This window comes from Lepidochelys kempii, chromosome 9 (genome assembly GCF_965140265.1).
Source record: "Lepidochelys kempii isolate rLepKem1 chromosome 9, rLepKem1.hap2, whole genome shotgun sequence".
Taxonomy (NCBI): Eukaryota; Metazoa; Chordata; order Testudines; family Cheloniidae; genus Lepidochelys; species Lepidochelys kempii.
Genome location: NC_133264.1, coordinates 46,631,778 through 46,652,019, shown reverse-complemented (window position 1 = coordinate 46,652,019; position 20,242 = coordinate 46,631,778). Strand labels below are relative to the sequence as shown.

Below are 20,242 nucleotides of genomic sequence, written 5' to 3'. Positions count from 1 at the left end.
TCAATTAGAGATGTCAGGGCTGGATGATTTCATTTGAACATTGCAGAAGCACAAATCTAAGAGCTGAAGATCCGTTCTGTTTTTAGAAATGTTCCTGTAAAAGCCAAATTAAAATAAGGCAAATATTTGGTGCCATTCCTCACTTGTCCAAGCCAAGCACAAAGCCTCCAGGTTATTCCCCTTCTCCACCAGCATTTTCAACCAGCAGAAAGACAAAGGAGCTGTAACGCAGAAAAACATTTCAGGGAAACAACCTGCCAAGCAATCCACTTTACTTTCTGAATTCCTTCCAGACCCTGATCAGATCATAACTGAACCAGGTTTGTGGAACAAGACCAGAGGCTCGGTGGGCAGTCAGACACTCCTCAACATGATACTGTGAATGGTCAGGTGAAGATAAAGCTATCTAGGTTGTCAACTGCAATGGGTGTGTTTTTCGCTAAAGAAATTTAACTGGCAATTTGAGGTCTAAGTTCTATGTACCCATGGTGCTCCCATGTCAACGGAGTGACGTGCGGGAGTCCTACTACCGCATGAGATGGGGAGGAAAGAAAGAGAAAGGACATGACTGTGTGCAGTGCAGAAATGATGTTCTTTGTCTCCACCACTGGGAAGAATGCCAATTGCTCTCTTCCCTGGTATCAGGGGTATTTTGGGAAAAGGGGTGTGGAGGGACTTAGGCCCAAATCCTGCAGACACTTGGACACATCTTAACTTTACTCAGGTGAGTAGTACCACTGACATTAATAGGACTATTTGCAGGAGTAAAGTTAAGCATGTACATGTGTGTGTTTGCAGAATCTGGGCCACACACGTGGCCTCCTATGCCTGCCCGGAGCTGCGTTGGCTTCAGAAACCCACATCGGTCTCACTGCAGGACTGCAGCCACCGAAAGACAGCCAGCTTTTCCCAACTGGTCAGCTACTGAGCTTGACACACAAATGAGCGGAAGGGAAGGGAAAAGAAAGGTCTCCTCCAGGAAAATGCAACTGATCTAGAGACCACACCTCCTCCCATTTACATCATGTTGATGCTGCAGCACTTGTATCCATAGGCACTGACTCTGCGGGTGCTCCAGGGCTGGAGCACTTATGTTAAAAAACAAAAACGAACAACAGTGGGTGCTCAGCACCCACCGGCGGGCCCCGCCAATCAGCTCCTCCCTCTCCCCTCCAGCGCCTCCTGCACACTGGCAGCCCCACTGATCAGCTCCTCCCCCTCCTTCCCAGCGCCTCCCACCCGGCGCTGGGAGGAGGGAGCAGAGCAGGCGGTGCAAGGGCAGGGCGTGCTCAGGGAGGGGGCGGAGCGGGGGTTAAGCACCCCCCGGGAAATGAGAAAGCCAGAACCCGTGCTTGTATAATTTCTCAGATCACACTAGAAGGTTTCAAGATGCTCGCCCAATTTGGGGGTGGGGGAGTGGGGCTGTTATTATTTTAAAGGAAGTTGTTTCTTCCACAGTGAGGGATGGCCTTTGGTATTTTTCACTGATTTCTACATGTTTTGAAAGTCAACTACTATTGTTACTTCCCCCTAAAATTATTTCCAGATAGCACTGCTCTAATATTAGGGTGCTTTTGTAATCGGCTTTTCCATACTTCTGTGGGTTGTTTTTACTTCCTTGGCTGTGTGCATTCTTTTCACTGTTACAGACCAGTCTGATTACAGGAGCTTCTGTTCACAGCTAGCTAACAGCCCTGTTCCCATTGAAAACAGCGAGAGCTTTGTCACTCACTTCAGCAGGAACAGGATGAGGCACAGGCCCTTATGACAAAAGTAAACAAACATCTTTATTTACATACATGAAATCAGTAACATCGAAATGGGGGGATATGCTTCCCCCCAACGAAAAAAGTAAAAGTAATTGCCGTTCAACTGCTGCCCAGAGGAAGAAAATCAACCAGTGACGCTTTTTATTGCATTTATTATTTGGAGAAGAGATAAAAAGGTTCTCCCATGAGCAGTGGCAGTTGGTCTATCCATGTTTCTCTGCCCTGCCAAGGGAAGGTGCCCAATTTGGAGGGGTCACTGCAACAATGCAATAATGGTAGAGTCCCGTTTCTCTGAAGCCTGCCCAACTTGGCATGTGGATTCAGAACCACGAAATACAGACATCGCGCTGAGAATTTTGGTTCCAATTGCTCCAGTAGGGTTCTGGGTAGAACAGGTATCTTGGTCAGCAACCAAATGCCTGTAAGCAGTTTCAAAGAGAAAGGATATTGCTCAGTATCATAAACCTGACCAAGCCTGTCTCTTTATCATTATCCCCTGCAACTGTTGCTTACACTAGGTTTGATACCTTTGCAGGTGTTGAAGGGTAACAGTTATTGAAACTAGGGTGACTAGATGTCCCGATTTTATAGGGACAGTCCTGATTTTGGGGTCTCTCTTATATAGGCTCCTATTACCCCCCACCCCCGTCCCGATTTTTCACATTTGCTGTCTGGTCACCGTAACTGAAACAGAAGAAGGAGGTGGGGATTTTGTGAAATTTGATTTTAGCTCCAAGTCACTACAACCCTAGCACCAAAGCAGCTTCACTGAACCATAATTGACATTTCCTTAAAACGGCAGCAGCTACTGAAATTGCAAGACACGCAAGTGCTATTTCCCACAATTTTATTTACATTAGAATAAGTAGGAAGAATAAGTCAAGGCTACATTGCGTCCCGCTAAGTAGTGTTGAAAGCATTATTTACAGGGGACAGACTGTAACCCCCTGTACTTCTAATATGAACCTGCCACTTTCTGTTCCTATTTGAGTTGCAACAATAAATTTGTGCTAAAGCAAAAATTACTGGACTACTCTCATGCTAATAACCACATCCATACAAATGACCCATGCTAGTCTACATTCATGCAATATGCCGCCCAAAGTAGCCACTGAATGGTCAACCTTTGCAGTACTGAGGGTTGCTTTTGGAACATTGTCTCTTGCCAAGAGTAGCACCTAATTTGATTATAAAATGTACGGGTTTGATCCTGAGCAGGTGTAAACTGGCATAGCTGTTGATGGCAATGGAACTACTCCAGCTGACAACGGATGAGGAACTAGCCCTTTCTCTCTGAAGCAGCCAAAGCAAAACACATGCATCCTTCTACCTGCCTTTACCAATGATCAGGTTGTTCAGCAACAATACTAATCTGCAGCTGATCAGTTTAAACCTCTTCTACTGACACATGCAGAGGAAGTCTGAATTTTATGTTTCAGTAGATTGTATCCAGCTCTTGTGCCAAACATTGTTCCCCTCGGAGATGCTGCACATTGGATTTCCTATGAAGTCAAAGCAACAGAACCAGCTCCTATTCAGCTGCCATCACACGTACCCAGCTCAAAAAGCATGGTGACTATGTGCAAAGAGAAAACAATAGACCTTTGAAATGGCCCCACTTCAACTTAGCTTCCAATGACATTCAGCCACTTCAGAGAAGTGTGATGCTTCTCTCTCCTCTGACACAACAGCTGACTCAAGACCATCTGTGACCATTCAACGGACCAAACGTGGCTAAAGGAAATCAGCTTTTCTGTGCACTCAATTCAATGTAGTATCTGACAGGTCTGAAAGCGTATCTTCCCAATACCACATGATCATTCCATGGATTTTCCCAACATCAGCTAAAACTTACCCCCGAGAAAGTGCCACCATCCCTCTGACTGGAGATTTTTGTTTTGTTTTATTTTATGAGAATTCATAAATGGCAAACACTCATCTCCAGATTTTTCCACTGCTTGCAGAAAGACTGAACAGGAACACTATAAACAATGGGATTTTACAGCTGTCAATATTTCAAAGACCACCAGCATGAAAGATTTCCTCTACATGACAGCCTCTTCTCAGTGGCCTTAGCAAGATACCTTATCAACAGAGTTAATCACAAAACACAAAATCAACCAGACACACAGGATAAAATACAGCCCTGTCCACTAATAACTCATCACAGACTGACTGTGCACAAGTCAGAACCATTATTGATCCTTCGCAAGCCACTTTAAGGGTGTTTGAGGTCCGTTCACACCACATAATCACCCAACACATGGGCTGGCTACTTTATATCTAAAGAATGCGCTTGTTGAATTATTTCTTATACTTTAATTTAAGAGGCAAGGGGCAAACGGATTTTTTTGAATCAATACAGGTTTCTTTTATAGCTTAAATTCTTTGTGACATGCCAATAAGCAGGAAGCCCAACTCAGTAACTTTTCTATTACAGCTTACTATTGTTTACCCATGTGTCCCCCCTCCCCCGAGGGTGGGTCCAAATGTAACAAATCCCAACCCACTGAAAAAAGCCTCATTGTAAAGTCCTATTAGCAAGCCTATCAACAAAGCATGTTAGGTTATTGTTTTATGGTTAGATGCCCCATCTACATGGCAGACGGAGTGAATAAACTAGAAGTTAAGACAAGGCAACAATACTGTACAATAAATATCTAGTATAAGCCATAAGAGCCAGGGCATTTCAGGATACATGGTATAGCTCCATTCCTGATCATCCCTTTTGTCCATGTATCATTGGTCTCTTTACAGTGGGGCTAATCTTAGAGTGTGTCCACACATGCAAAATATCAGTGTATCCCACTCTTTGAAGACCTGCAATATCCACACAAGTCAAGTATGGAGATTTACTCCGTAGCTGCGATTTTCATGGCCTTTGTTATGTGTATGCATCTCTTTCTCTCACAAAGTGAGATTATAATATATAGTTTAGATACTGTACTATCTGAGGCAAAGGGATAAGCTGAGACTCCACCTTTAACTCTGAATTTCCTGCTTTTGTGAGTTTACATCAAGCTTTTGATGTCACTTCTATCATATTGTGTGAGATTTAAGTTTCAAAATGTATGTATTCCCAGAACATGGGTTGCAAGACTGTCGCCCACAAAAAATATGAAGACATGTATAAACACAGTCAGTCATCAGCTGAATGAGCTGCTGTCTGGGAGGATTTCTGTCCTGTCATTTTGATCACAGTCTCAAAATCAGGTGCATGTTGCTCACTTACCTCTGACAGAGTTACTCAAGGCAGGGCATTGACCATGTGATTAAGATGCTTAGAGGAAAATTGCCTTATCTGTCTATCACAGGACAAAGGAATACATCATTTTAATCTTGCTGGATGGAATAGTCTTTCACTGGCAGCTCTAGTCCCCAACAGAACAGGATTTAGAAAGGAGAGATCTGTAGTTGCTTGACAGTGAACAATAAGTATTATGATGTGACTGTGCTGAATCATAATTTTAAGGTGGTGACATTTAACATGTGTTTAATAGCCACCCTGCACAGGAAGGCAGAACTTTTAAAAAATATCTGTATTTTTTCCTGTCCTAGTCAATATCTAGTGACTCTGGTAATAATGTCTTAAAAACTCAGGACAAAAAGCAGGTGTGCTAAGTTTGTTTGATGGCTGTCTTTGGGTTACAAGCTGATCCGTCATACTCAATCTAGCAAACTGGTCTCTTCGGTCAGATGGACACTCATCAATAGGAAAGGTGATTTGTAAAATGACTGCACAATTTAATTTCACTGCGTCTTAAATGACTGCTTTATCGAGCTCCTGGTTTTAAAGCAAGATGTTTGGACTCTAAACATCTATACTGAGGAGAGTGGCTACCCATCAATAAGAAAAAAAACAAAGCACTGGTGGGAAATCACATAGCACACATTTGGTGGTGTCATTCATTGCAAATATTTACTAAATACACAACCCTTAAAGGGCACATGGGTTTTTTGTTTATCTGTTTGCTTGTTTCTATGCCACTGCAAATAGACAGTCTCACCACACCCCTACAGAAGATAACGATCAATAAAAGGCCATGACAGAAAGTTGTTCCTGGGTTTCTAAATCGTGGCTCCACTGACCTCAATTGAAATTTTGCCACTGTCTTCAACAGGGTCAGGATTTCACCACAAGTCTCCAGGTGAAGGCCAGCTGTTGAAAAGAGTGCCACATAAAATAATGATGTCACCTGCACATATAGCACTTTTCAAGTTCAAATCACCAACTACTTTACAAAGGAAATAGGTATCATCATCATCATCCCCACCATTTTAAAAACTGAGTTACAGGAGGGAAACAATTTGCCCAAAGCCACCCAAAATAGAACCCTGCTCTTCTGAGTGCCAGTCAGGTGCCCTATCCCCTGAAGCAGAGAGCCCTTCATGGTAACTTTCCCATTTTATTGTAAATATTTATCTAACATGATGACCCTCACATTAAAATAGGAGATGGCTAGGAGAACAAGCAGTACCAGATTGCAAGATTGTCAGAATGATGCTAAGAGCAAGATTAGAAAGCAAACAGATTTTAGACACGACATAATACCCGATCAGAGATACCAACTCTATTAGTCCAATATACACACTTAATCAAAAATGATGCAGCCATCTGTTCAAAAGTGTGCAACTTTAATTGATCATCTCAGTTTTTCTGCTTGGTAAGCAAACAGGGCTAGAGCAATCTTTTCCTGTACAGCGTGAGGAATTAAGGGACTCATAATGAGAGACTTTTCTGAGAGAAATAGTTTGGCAACTTGTCAAGTGTTGCATCTATGGTACACTCAGAGCTAATTATATTAAATTAGTATTACTTAGCCATTCCTATTCCCCTCTCTCCTATACTCAGCTAGTTATCAGCATTACCTAGGTCCCATTAAAAACTAGCAGGCTGGTTATTAGAATAAAATTAAACCAAAAAACAGAACTCTATAAGAACACAAAAGCTGCCATACTGATTCACACCATGGTTCATCTTGCCCAACATCCTGTCTCCAACAGTGGCCCATACCAGCACTTCAGGGGGAAGTGTACAGAACAGGGCAATTCCAGTGTGATCCACCCATCTTCCCCTCCTGGCATCTGAAAGTCAGAGGTTTAGGGTCACTCTGGGGCATAGGATTACACCCGACCATTTTGGCGAATAGCCATTCAGGACTTAGCCTCCATTAACTTACCCTGTTCTTTTTTTAAACCCAGTTATACTTTTGGCCATCACAACATCCTCTGACAAAGAGTTCCACAGGTAACTTGTGTGCTGTAAGAAAAAGTAATTTCATTTGTTTGTATTAAACTTTCTACTTACTAATGTCATTGGGTGACCCTGTTTTCAGGATTTCACAGACCGCTATCATTTCCCCCCTTAGTTATCACTTATCTAAGCTAAACTCCAAAAATCATTTAAAAAACATAATAAATAACGATTTATACATTTGGGGTGGGATTCCCAAAACTCAGCAACTTCAATGAGAGCAGGGCCAGGCCAAGCTAAGTGCTTCTGAAGATTCCACCTGCTAAATTTTTCCCCTAAATAATTCAGTCAAATTTGATGACACAGTAAAAAAATAAATAAAATAAAATTGTGCATGGCCAGTGTCAGGCCAACATAAATCTATATGGTCCACCTTTAAATTCCTGAAAACAGAGGTTTGCAGTCGAGTTGCATGAAAACTAAATTATAGCAGCTGTAGGTCCATTGAAGTCAGTGGAACACTGCATGGGAATTAAGAATCTATGTTGAGCGATCTTTTTTGCAGGATAGGAGTCTGGGGTCTGTTGAGGGGGAAGTGGGAAAATTTGTTTGCTTGTCTCACCTTGGCACCCTCATGCTGCTCACTACCCTATTCTCATTGCCGTTAAACAGTGGAATTTGAATACCAAATATCATATCTGGTGTATCTATCTATTGGCAAGGAGGTATTCTGCCAGTGTAGAATAATAGTAATGCAGTGGTATTTTTCCAGGAGGGAGGGAAAGTCTCAACATGGATCACATTTTCACAGGTGAGGCACTGAACACTGCTATTCATAGCGAAGGAATATTAGACCTTGATCTGTAGTAATATTGCAGTGAAGGATGTAAGCCCTTCAGGCATCAAAGGCACCTGAACCTGCCATGACTTAAGCATATTCTTCACTTTAAGTCGTGGCTTAAAGCTAGGCACATGCAAATATGTTTACAGAATCGGGGCCTTAATTTGTATCTTTATTTATGTATTATATAAAATATCACTGCTCACGAGTTTTCAATCTGAAAAGCTGATTTCCATTAGCTCCATGTTTGAACAAGGCACCCCCCAGAAATATTCCAATTGTTTGTACCTGATAAGTTTATCTCAGCCAGCAAGCTAAACGTGTTTGCTGCTCACTCCATGCCAGCATAGGATGTCTTGCCATGTCAATCCACAGGGCCTTTATAGTGGGGAACAGTGTGTCAGTGACTATTTGCTTCAGCAAGGAGTTGGCAATGATGGGAAATGCAGCCAATTTAATTTAATAGAAGGGATTCGCATCATGACACGCAGTTGTCCATTAACAGAACAAACCCCCTCCCCCTTTTCCCATTTGGCAATTGCAGCAAATCTTCCATGAAAATACATTTCCTATAATGTTCTGGTCATGGTTGGCAAGAGCTGCAGCCCATTTCCATAAAGCCACCATGTGGAAAATTGCCTTGGCTGTTAAAATGGACTAATGTGAAGGAATTTTTAAAAAATGTTGAAAGCATCAATCCTTTTTTTTTTTTTAAATCCAGTTTTCAGAATATTGTCAGGTCACCTGCCAGCATTAAGGCAGAATCTCTGAACAGAAGACAGGAAATCAAATGGCTTTAAAGGAAAAAATACAACCTTCACTCAAGCAGAACTTATATAATGTTTACAGAGGAAATGTACTGAGAAGAAAAGACTGGAGAAACCTCATGATTGCAACCCCGTACTCACCAGATTCCAAACCTCTTGCTGGAGCTACTGATGGACAAAGGGTTGGTTCTGGACTCTGGGCTCCCCCAAAGGTTGGACCCCAATTCTGAAAACCAGTGCATCGGCTTTAATGAGGCTACTTGTATGCTTAAAAATAAGTAAATGCATAAGTGTTGGCAGGGTTGAAGCCTGAATTTCTGCTCTATCAGTTTCACCTGGTATAACTAATTCCCATGGATTTCAGTGAAGTTACACTGATTTCATGCCTGTGTCTCTGTGGAAGTTCAGATCCTTAGTGTTTATTTGAACTTATTGAAATTTTCCCATACACATGCGTGTGCACACATTGGACTATTTCCTTCCCCACTCCATTTCCTCCATCTCCCAGCACAGGATGAGATTTCACTGGAATAGGAAGGCACTGCCTAGATTTGGCACACTCCTACCAGGATGGCCTGCTGCTCTATTCAGAATTTCACATGTTCCAGGACTTCTTTGGGGTCAGAGCACCTCTAAAATGCATTCCTCCCTACTCCTGGGGAAGCAATGGAACTAAGGAGATTTGAAGACGAGAGCCAAAAGGATTATCAGATCTGCTGAGATCCACAGCTGGATTTCATAAAAGCTTAAGGGTACGTCTACACTGCAATAAAACTCATGAAGCTGGCCCGTGTCAGCTAACTCAGGCTCATGGGGCCAGGCTGTGGGACTATAAAATTGCAGTGTAGAGGTTTGGTCTCGGGCTGGAGCTTGGGCTGAGAGACCCTGTGAAGTGGAAGGGTCCAAGAGCTTGGGCTCCAGCCCGATACCGAATGTCTACACTGCAATTAAACAGCCCTCTTCACCCAATCCCCACAAGGCCAAGTCTGCTAGCAAGGGCCAGCCGCAGATGTCTGTCTGCAGTGTAAACGTACTTACAGAGAGCACATTCTCTAAGGCCTTGTCACATCACCCTTGATGCTTCAACACTTTTCCAAAAAGAAAGGGCCAAAACACACACACAGCAGCCCAGCACCCACAGCTCACCCACAATTATATGCATGTAATGGTCAAGCTTGGAGGAGGTGGGGGCCCGGTAATCAACCCATTGGTAACGAGAGATTTGAATTTTTAAAAATTAATTATTATGTTGCCCCTTTATAGCACTTACCCTCCAAAGACATTACAAGTCTCTCATCAACAACTCAGTACCAATGTGGACACAAGAACAAATGGATATAAACTGGCCATTGGGAAGTTTAGACTTGAAATTAGATGAAGGTTTCTAACCATCAGAGGAGTGAAGTTTTGGAATAGCCTTCCAAGGGAAGCAGTGGGGGCAAGAGACCTATCTGGCTTTAAGATTAAACTCGATAAGTTTATGGAGGAGATGGTATGATGGGATAACATGATTTTGGCAATTAATTAATCTTTAAATATTCATGGTAAATAGGCCCAATGGCCTGTGATGGGATGTTAGATGGGGTGGGATCTGAGTTACTACAGAGAATTCTTTCCTGGATATCTGGCTGGTGAATCTTGCCCATATGCTCAGGGTTTAGCTGATTGCCATATTTGGGGTCAGGAAGGAGTTTTCCTCCAGGGCAGATTGGAAGAGGCCCTGGAGGTTTTTCGCCTTCCTCTGTAGCATGGAGCACGGGTCACTTGCTGGAGGATTCTCTGCTCCTTGAAATCTTTAAACCAAGATTTGAGGACTTCAATAGCTCAGACATAGGTGAGAGGTTTTTCGCAGGAGTGGGTGGGTGAGATTATGTGGCCTGCGTTGTACAGGAGGTCAGACTAGATGATCATAATGGTCTCTTCTGACCTTAATATCTATAAATCTATGAATCTAACTCTGGAAATTGGGAACAACAGTATTATTGTCCACACTCTACAGACTGGGGAACTGAGGCAGACAGAAATTAAGGCCAACATTTAGGATGTTCCCTTTCTGGATGCTCAAAGGAGACGCCTCGGTTCTGAAAGCGCTGAGCAGACACTGCTCCCAGTGATCTTGGAGAACTCCGGGTACTTAATATCTCTGCAAACAAGGTCCTAGGTGTCCCAAGCAGAGCAGTCAAAAATGGACATGCCCAAAATGAGGACACACTTGAAAATACAAGATCACACACAGACAGATGTGACAGAGCAGAGAATAGAACCTAGGAATCATCAACTCCCAGCTGCCTACTGTAATAATCCCAGATCACATTCCTCTCTCTTCTAACAATAAAAAAAAAAAGTGATAAAAAAAAACATTGAGATTGTCCTTCCTACATTTAAAAACATTTTTGTGGTTCAGTCCTCTTCCACCAGTTATCTCTTGGATGCGGCTGCTGAGCTTAAATCTGTGTCTAAAGAAAAGTATCTGGGAATGCAACAATGAGGTTTCTGATTTTTTCTTTCTTCTTGCTTGCCCAAGAAAGAAATGAAAAGGTACCTACACTCTATCTACTATGAACATAAAAGCCACTTGTCTCTGTCTCTCTCCAAACTCCATTGACATCTCCTATGGAACAAGAACTCTGCTCCATTAACACTTCAGACAGTCTGTTTTCAATTCCTGAGAGGTAGCAAGGGGAGGGCACGCATGGAGAAGAAGGAAGCAGCTGAGACAGAGTGTCCTGCACACAGTTAGAAGAATCAATGTATGTGGTTTTATACGATAGTGATTTCCTTTTTGGGTAATCTTTTCAATTTTTATCCCTCCTGTGTGAAAGTTTAGCACATTCAGGGTCACATTCAGGGTCACTGAGCAGCTAAAATATCATTAAAGAAAAATCTAACCTTTTCCACTCATCTGTGTTTCCTATAGCTGCTCTGTTACCTATCTCCCTGACTTATGGCTCCTGCACTGCCACCGTGATTAAAGAAATAACGGTTTGTTTTCATTTAGACTTCGGTTGATTAGAATAAAGTTGGAGGAAAGGCAGAAAATAAACTCAACAGATGAAGAGGCTGCTTAAGTGTCCACTAATCATTTCATCAAAATGTGGTGTGGTGTGGTGTGCTGTAAACAGGAAGCTGCCTTACAACGAAAGGTCGCCTGTTCTTCTACTCTTAGATTTCACAACAGGAATGCAGTGCAGTCACAGTACTGCAAACAAAAGTGGTGAGAGCCAGAGATTTTAACTGGCGGACAAGAGTCACAGCACAGATAATTGCTTCACCTTAGCCACTCTCAGTTTCCTTGCTACCTGAATGTATAAATCACACGTCTCTAGGGACACAAGTTAATTAAAATCAGGAAATTTCATTGTCTTTAGTCCTGTTCAATGTGCCCCCAATGGCTAAAAGCAGGAGTGAGTTCTCCTTGTCTAAGAGACAAATAGCCACCAAGTTTTAAAGAGGCTGTAGAACTCCAAAGAGCGAAGTCATGTTGGCAAAGAACTCCCAGCCTGGAGCTCAACTCAAGAGAAGTGAAGTAGCCCACTGGCCAATGCTTCACCAGCACACCAGTGATGGAGGGGGAAAGAATGAAGTCTAACAGAAATGGGGTCCCATTATATTTGGGAAAGGGGGCACCCCACCTGCTCCCCTCACAGAGAAGAGTGGGAATCTCCATCCCCAGAAGTGATCAATATGGATTTATGGAAGTTAGATCCAGGATCTATGCATCTCCCCACAACTATACTGCATATTGTGATTAGTTGCGTTGCAAAGCATGGGAAGCTGGAAGTTCGTTTTCATGAGCTCCGCTCTTCAATTCTCTGCTGTAAATATTCCTCCCCCTCACCTTTTTTTGGCCCTGTGCAGTGCCCTGACCTTTCCTCTAGATAGATTAGCACACTTGTTACTCAACATCTGTTCCTTTTGGGGGTAGGACAGTTTAGCAGGCTGTGGGTATTTTTGGCTGGAAAGGGCACTTGGCTGGAAAACATATAATTTTCACCACACTATAAACAAAGCCTCAGCTACCAACAAATCTATAGATTCTACCATGCTATCTGATGCATAGTTCTGCAAATCTGTAGCTTGTGTGTGTGTGTGTGTATATGTGTTAAGTAATATTCACAGCCCACACACAGAGCCAGATCCTCACCTGGTGTAAGTCAGCACAGCTGACTTGGAGCTATGCCAATTTACACCTACCAAGAATTTGGCCCTATGATTTTTTGCCAGTAGTTTTGCATGCATGCACCGTAAGTGAAAGCCAGTTTTCACCAAGCCAACCTGCTTCTCCTCTCTCCAAAAATCAAGCATTCCATAAGAGAAGCTGGAAAACAAAGCATCATCTTGTTAATGAAACTGTTTTTTAGAAAACACTGGGAAAATATGGAGAAGTTTGTTTCATGCTGCTCTAACAGAGAGACACACGGCAATGGAGCAAAAGAGCAGATGGGATAGTGCAGATTACAGTGCATCAGAACCTTTTCAAAGTTTTCATTACACTTTGAAAATATGTACCGTGCAGAAAAAACTACTAAGCCAAAGGGGTGTTTCCTTTCTTGTTTATATTTTTTAATTATTCGCAGTCATGCGGTTATAGAAGATAAACCACACTTCCTGAGAGGTTGCAAGCACACTGTAAACTTGCTATATACTTGTGGTTATTTTGTTGTAATAATTGCCTCCTCCAATTTAGTGAATGTGGGTCTGATGCTGTCCCTTTGCAATTCCCTAACCAGCTGCTTTGTGCGTGCGGAGCAGATATATTAGCTACCTTGAGTGCCAATGAATGTTACTTTCCCTAACTTTGTGCCAATCTCCAACAAAGACCATTCAACCAGTGGTTTTGACTTCAGCTGAACTTAAGGAACAATTTTAAGTCTCCTTAAAACATATTTGAAAATATTAAGAAATACTTTGAGCAATCCAGTGCATGCACGTCTATACACGCAGGCATAGCACTGGAGTTGTGATTAATGCCAGAAAACGTTCTAGATGACCAAAACAAATACATAATGACGATTATATGGCACGTTACATTCTATATGCAAACAACAACATCATGAGAACAATGAGGTTACAGTGAAACATGTAAAAGTTAGGAAATGCAAACACAGCTGTTGCACTTTCCCCATATTACCCCTGCATAGGGGTTGTGTTGAGGAAAAGTGAGATGTGGACAGAGCACTACTGCACTCCATTTGTGCTCTGCTGGTGTACTAGCCTCTAGTCTAGTGGAGGAGAACTGCCCCCAAAATCAGGGAATCACCAGCGGTGCCTTTGTATTTTCCCTTCTCAGCCGCACCCAGCTGACACCAGACAGCTGAGAGTCTGGCCCACAGAGTAGGCAACTTTTAACTCAAAATAGGGTCTTAGAGATCAAATTTTCAAAGCAACATAAAAATTGCCTGTGAAATGGGCCCACGCCCCTATTTTGGAATATATAATAGGACACCAGCATAGCCAGGCCTGTTCTCATGTCCACAAAGCCAATGCGTGCACACATTTTGTGGGCACAGTTTAGAAAGCAGCTTCACCAGTCTGGCCTGTGGAATCCACAACAACTGTAAAGGATTTAGTACAGAATTCTGAATCACGTAATTATGTATTTGGTAATAAACGTACTGCTCTTATAAGTCTTTAATTAGAACAAACGTGAATTACCATGGATTTATTTTTGTAGTGTAACTATATATCCATACTTGTGTATATTTTATAGTCAGTTGCAACAGAATTGCTCTAATGTGCTTCCTTTTTCGCACATAACTACAATAGATGCAGTGTTTTGATGGTGTTTACATGAACTTTATCCATTGCTTTAAAATGTTGTGATTAAAAGTTCTTGGAACTTCTTTTCAGTATGCAGACTTCCCTGGTAACAGACACAGGTTGCTGCCATGCGGGATGAAGGTCTGAGAACATTTGGTATGTGAGATATGAGACACCCACATTTAATGATTCAGTCCTTTCTCCCCCTCCTCTTGCTTTACTTTTCAACTCCATGAATTTCCCTCCTCCCACCCCTTGCCACCCCACTGGCAAAACTCCCTTACTGCAACTCTAATCTTATTTTAAAAGGACACATTCAGAAATATTAACATTCTATACACAACTCCCATAAATAACCAGAGGCAATTTCTCAGCATCTTTCCTCATAGCAGGGCTTGAATACTACATTTACCAGGAGCAAGTAGAAAGCTTTCCTCAGTGAGTTTAAGAACTCAAGCCATGAGTTTCTGCAGAAGTGAAACTTTAATTTACAAAGTTTCAGTTTCTAGCCCTTATAATTCCCAGAGTAACTGTCTAAATGTGAACCCAATGCAAATCAATGCAGTGTTGCCTTTCTGAGTCTGCAGCTCCTCCAGTGACCTTGCCCCTGCTCACAGATTTCCCAAAAAGATACAGAATGAAATTAACAAGATTCTGGCCAGTTTTAATCCCTACTGTTCAGAACCAAGTTACTAGGAGCTTCTCTACATGAGGAAATTGACCAGCATAACTACTGTAGACTAAGGCTTTGTCTATGCTACGCAGCTTTTAGTGACACGGCTGTGCTGCTATAGCCATGCTGCTAAAAGGTGCGCAGTGTAGCTGCTATTTGTCGGCAGGAGAGCCTGTCTGCCGACAAAGTGCTGTTCACACCGGTGCTTTTTGTCAGTAAAACTTGTGTCGTTCGGGAGGGGTGGGGGGAAGAGAGGGGTTCAACCCCCCCTTGAATGACAAAAGCGTTGCTGACGAAATTCCAGTGTAGACAAAGCCTAAGCTAGACTTGGTAAGCTAATCAATTGACAAATCAAATAATGCCAACTGACCACTCAAATGACAGCCTATTATTTGACCATGGTCAAACACTGTGAAATATTCCAGCAAGAATGTCCTAATATAAGCAGCAGCCTACCATTTTGATTGCATCATGCTGCTATTCTTTCATTTTTTAGAACGTAAGAAAAATGCAAAAATCACAATTAACTTATTTTTTTTAATTAGGCATAAGTATCTCACACTAAACCTACTGAAATCATAAAGACTTACTCTTTGTTTCTCTTTACTTTTCTAATAAGTTACTGCTTTGAACTATTGGACCACTTTTGACAATATTTAACCGGTCAATTGACTAATTATTTTTGAACTGGTGAAATGCCCAATCCTACACAAAACTATTCCATGATAGCTATTCTAGAATAGCTCCCCTTATTGATACTATTCCAAGAAGAGTGACTTTATTACAGAATAATTACTCCACTCACAAAGCAGACTAGTTATTCCAGAATAAAATCACTGTTATTCCAGAATAGAGTGTCCATGTGATGGAGTTATTACAGAATAGCTAAATTATTACTGGAATAGCTATGCCAATCAACCTCTCCTCACCCCTAATCATGTAGACAATGCCTAAGAACTACTGATTCATGCAGCTGCTTTGAGGAAACTAGGAGTAGGAGCACAGGTAAGCATTGCAGTTGGGCACAAAAAAGATAAACCAAAAAACAGAGGCTTGGGAAAGAGCACAAGTCTGTCCCCACCTCCATCACAGAAGCCAGGAGCTTCAGAAGTAAAAGGTAGGGCTAGAAAGATTCCCTCTTCAAGAGACTGAGGGATAAACGTGAGCAGATTCCTACTAACACAGAGGCCTATAGGTAGGATATCGTGCTCAAGTAGGGATCAGGCATAAGCTGCCTGTCAGAGCAGGGAGCATGGTACTAGGTTTCTAGCACTGCTCCTTCACCTTAATAACCTTTTGTATTAACCATTTGTGATGGGTTCAGTCACAAAGAACCCCTTGGGACTTTCACCTGATGTGCTGGAATTACCTCTGAGCCCGTTTTCCCTGCCAGCTTGGGATTCCAGAACCCTGCCTTGTTGAGCCAGACACGCTAGCCTGCTGTAACACAGACCCAGGTCTGGTCCATGCCCCCAAAGCTGCAGACTTTAACCAAAAACTGCTCAGCAGGTCACCTATCTCCAGCACCCAGACACCCAGCTCCCAATGGGATCCAGACCCCAAATAAATCCATTTTACTCTGTATAAAGCTTACACAGGGTAAACTCATAAATTGTCCACCATCTATAACACTGATAGAGAGATATGCACAGCTGTTTGCTCCCCCAGATATTAATCACTTACTCTGGGTTAATTAATAAACAAAAGTGACTTTATTAACTATAAAAAATAGGATTTAAGTGGTTTCAAGTAATGAAAGACAGAACAAAGTAAGTCACCAAGCAAAATAAAGCAAAAACACGCAAGTCTAAGCCAAGTACATTAAGAAACTGATACAGGTAATAGCTCACCCTCAGAGATGCTCCAAAATACACTCCAGCAACCACACAACAAAAACACTAACCCAGGAACCTATCCTTGAAACAAAGCCCAATGCCAACTCTGTTCACATATTTATTCAAGTGACACCAGCATAGGACCTAATCACATCAGCCACGTCATCAGGGGCTCGTTCACCTGCACATCTACCAATGTGATATATGCCATCATGTGCCAGCAATGCCCCTCTGCCATGTACATTGGCCAAACCGGGCAGTCTCTACGCAAAAGAAGAAATGGACACAAATCTGACATCAGGAATCATAACATTCAAAAACTGGTATGAGAACACTTCAACCTCTCTGGCCACTCAGTAACAGACTTAACGGTGGCAATTTTGCAACAGAAAAGCTTCAAAAACAGACTCCAATGAGAAACTGCTGAGCTTGAATTAATATGCAAACTAGATACCATTATTTTGGGTTTGAATAGAGACTGGGAGTGGCTGGGTCATTACACATATTGAATCTATTTCCCGTGTTAAGTATCCTCACACCTTCTTGTCAACTGTCTAAATGAGCCAACTACAAAAGTTTTTTTTCCTCCTGCTGATAATAGCTCATCTTAATTAATTAGCCTGTTACTCCACTTTTTCATGTTCTCTGTATGCATATATCTATATATCTTCTTACTATATGTTCCATTCTATGCATCCAATGAAGTAGGCTGTAGCCCACGAAAGCTTATGCTCAAATAAATGTGTTAGTCTCTAAGGTGCCACAAGTACTCCTTGTTCTTTTCACAGACTAGACTTCTTCCTAGTCGGGGCCCAATCCTTTCCCCTGGTACAGTCCTTGTTAGTTCCAGCTCAGGTGGTAACTAGGGGTTCTCTCATGACTGGCAGCCCCCTTTGTTCTGTTCCATCCCCTTTTATAGCTTTGGCAGAAGGCGGGAATCTTTTGTGTCTCCGAGTCCCCACCCCTCCTTCTAAATGGAAAAGGACCAGGTTTAAGATGGATTCCAGTATCAGGTGACATGGTCACATATCCTGCAAGTCCCAGGGCTCCATTCTTCCAGGGCTGGCCCACATGCACCCAGGAAGGTTTGCAAGTAAACAGAGCCATTTACATCCAGTTGACGTAGTGAATGGGAGCCATCAAGCTTCCAAACCACCATTAATGGCCCACAATTTGCATAATTACAATAGGACCTCAGAGTTATACTTCATATTTCTAGCATCAGATACAAGAATGATACATACATACAAATAGGAGGAATATATTCAGTAGATTATAAGCTTTGTAAATGATACCTTACAAAAGACCTTTTGCATAAAGCATATTCCAGTCACATCATATTCACACTTATAAGCATATTTCCATAAAACATATGGAGTGCAACGTTACACCATTGACTAATACATTCAGGCTAGCAGGCATCCAGTAAAGCATTCAACGCCTGCTACAAAGAGTTTTGTTTGGGGTAGGAAGGTTATTTGTCAGCTAACCCTACTGCTCCTGATTCTTCTGCCTCTAGGGGTCAGTTTCTCTCCGATTTTGGATGGGAAATTGATAAGTGAAAGAGGCGAAGAAATCAGAAATAGCAACAACCTCACACTGCAAGTTCTCATGGGGAAGAAAAGAAAATGAAAGCGAAGAAGAAAAAAGTTCACCAATGTATGCAGCTTTTTCGGTTACTAAGCAGAGAGATGCCATCAACTCCCAGTGACTTCAATGGAACAAGACAGGGCCTACCATCAACAACAGTTCTGTTAACAACAAACAAACAAACAAACCCAAGATTACCACTGGTTTTTTAATGGGCTTTGGATCAGGTCTCTAGTTTTCAATATCTCATGATAGAGTGTATGTTTTTCCACCCATTACATAGTTTGCATATCTCCACTCATTTGGATACTGAACGAAAATTCTAACCTTTTGAATATAAACCAAGGGTGATACAATAATTTTGTTCCAGCTCCAACAAATGGATTTAATTTAAAATAAGAAGACATGGCTGCAGGCACCAAAAGCTGCTGCTGCTTCTGTTAGCTTGGACTGTGTCCTCCCACCCTCTTCCATTACAAGACTGTCATCTTTCTGCCAGCAAGGAGCAAACTGATCATAAAATAATGCTGGGGAGGAGGGGAAGGAAGGAGCAGCTGCTGTTCCATTTAAATACAAGACATACAGCAGGAATCATAAAAAGAAAAATAGGTATATCATCTGTGTTTATATGTGTTTATATATATATATATATATATATATATATAAAAACCACCTGTAACATACACTCAGAAATAAAAACAAATTTAGTGCACTTTTACTATGTACTTATACTGATAACTGAATATCAAATAGCTTTGTTGGACACAGTGACCAAAAATGCTAAATAAACGAGTGGCAGCTGTTTGACTGTTTCGAGATGGGCAGTCAAGCTCCTTATTGCCTTTTAAACTACATGCGCAGAAAGGGAATGAAACAGGACTAAATGCCATGAAATTTAAATAGGGCAAAGAAGGTTAGCATGATTAAATGTCTGAGAAAGATGAACTCCACTTACACTGGGCTTGATTTTCCTCACTTACAGAGATGTTACTCCATTCGCTTCAATAGATCCATGCCTCATTTGCGCTGCTGTACGCTAGATGAGAATCAGACCCATCAACCTATCATCAAGTAAAAGCAGGATGGCCTGAGGAAATCAAACCAGGCACCAGATCGAAGCCAAATGCCACCTGATCTACACAGATGTGCCATGCCGTATGTCACTACGGCACTGACAAGAGAGTTTGCAGATTGAGTATAAATGTGCCAGTGCTGACTGAGGACAATTATTTTTGAATACAAAGTACTGGTGATTGTTTGCAAACAGACGTTACAAGTCTACAGAAAGGCAGAGGTAACATTAACGGTTTGTTCCAGTTCTGGAGTGTCCTAGCACATCAGCTTTGCCTTGAACTTCTCTGGGTCCCAGGTATACATTCTTGTCTGTTAGGGACTTGCCCTGCGCTTGTAAAGTGCCCAGTACAACGGGAACCTGATCTCAGCTGAAGGCTCTACAAGCTACCATAATAGAGAAACAAGGAACATAGTGGCTATCAGGTCCTCTTTGCAGTGACTAGAAAGCCAGAGAACTTAGCATTCTTGGCTGTCGCAAACAGACCCATTGACAATTTACCCCCAGGTTTGTAGACTTGATGTAACTTCTCCATTCACCTCCCACTCCTCTGGGAGCGCCTTTTGACTCAGGCTGTCTGTTTGAGGATTGAGCATGCCAGCCAGGGGAGTCCCGAGGGATAGTAAGTAGTCTTCTGGCCAGTTCATCATCATCATGGCTTCTCATGCTAGCTTCCTGCTCCTGGCATCATCCTGTTTGTGTGTTTATGACACCACTGTATTGCCTGAATGACCCAACACT

The 20,242-nt window shown here is 42.1% G+C and overlaps 1 protein-coding gene and 1 long non-coding RNA gene across 2 annotated transcripts in view; both read right to left on the bottom strand.

Moving 5' to 3' along the window:
- Positions 1 to 20,242, bottom strand: part of HS6ST1 (heparan sulfate 6-O-sulfotransferase 1) — a 271,253-nt gene that overhangs the window by 224,061 nt on the left and 26,950 nt on the right. The window lies entirely within an intron of this gene.
- The window catches only part of LOC140917389 (uncharacterized), a 90,811-nt gene that overhangs the window by 53,879 nt on the left and 16,690 nt on the right, over positions 1 to 20,242 (bottom strand). Inside the window, exon 2 of the long non-coding RNA XR_012160824.1 lies at positions 6,950 to 7,029. This is a non-coding gene — a long non-coding RNA (uncharacterized lncRNA). The remainder of the gene's footprint in view (positions 1 to 6,949; positions 7,030 to 20,242) is intronic.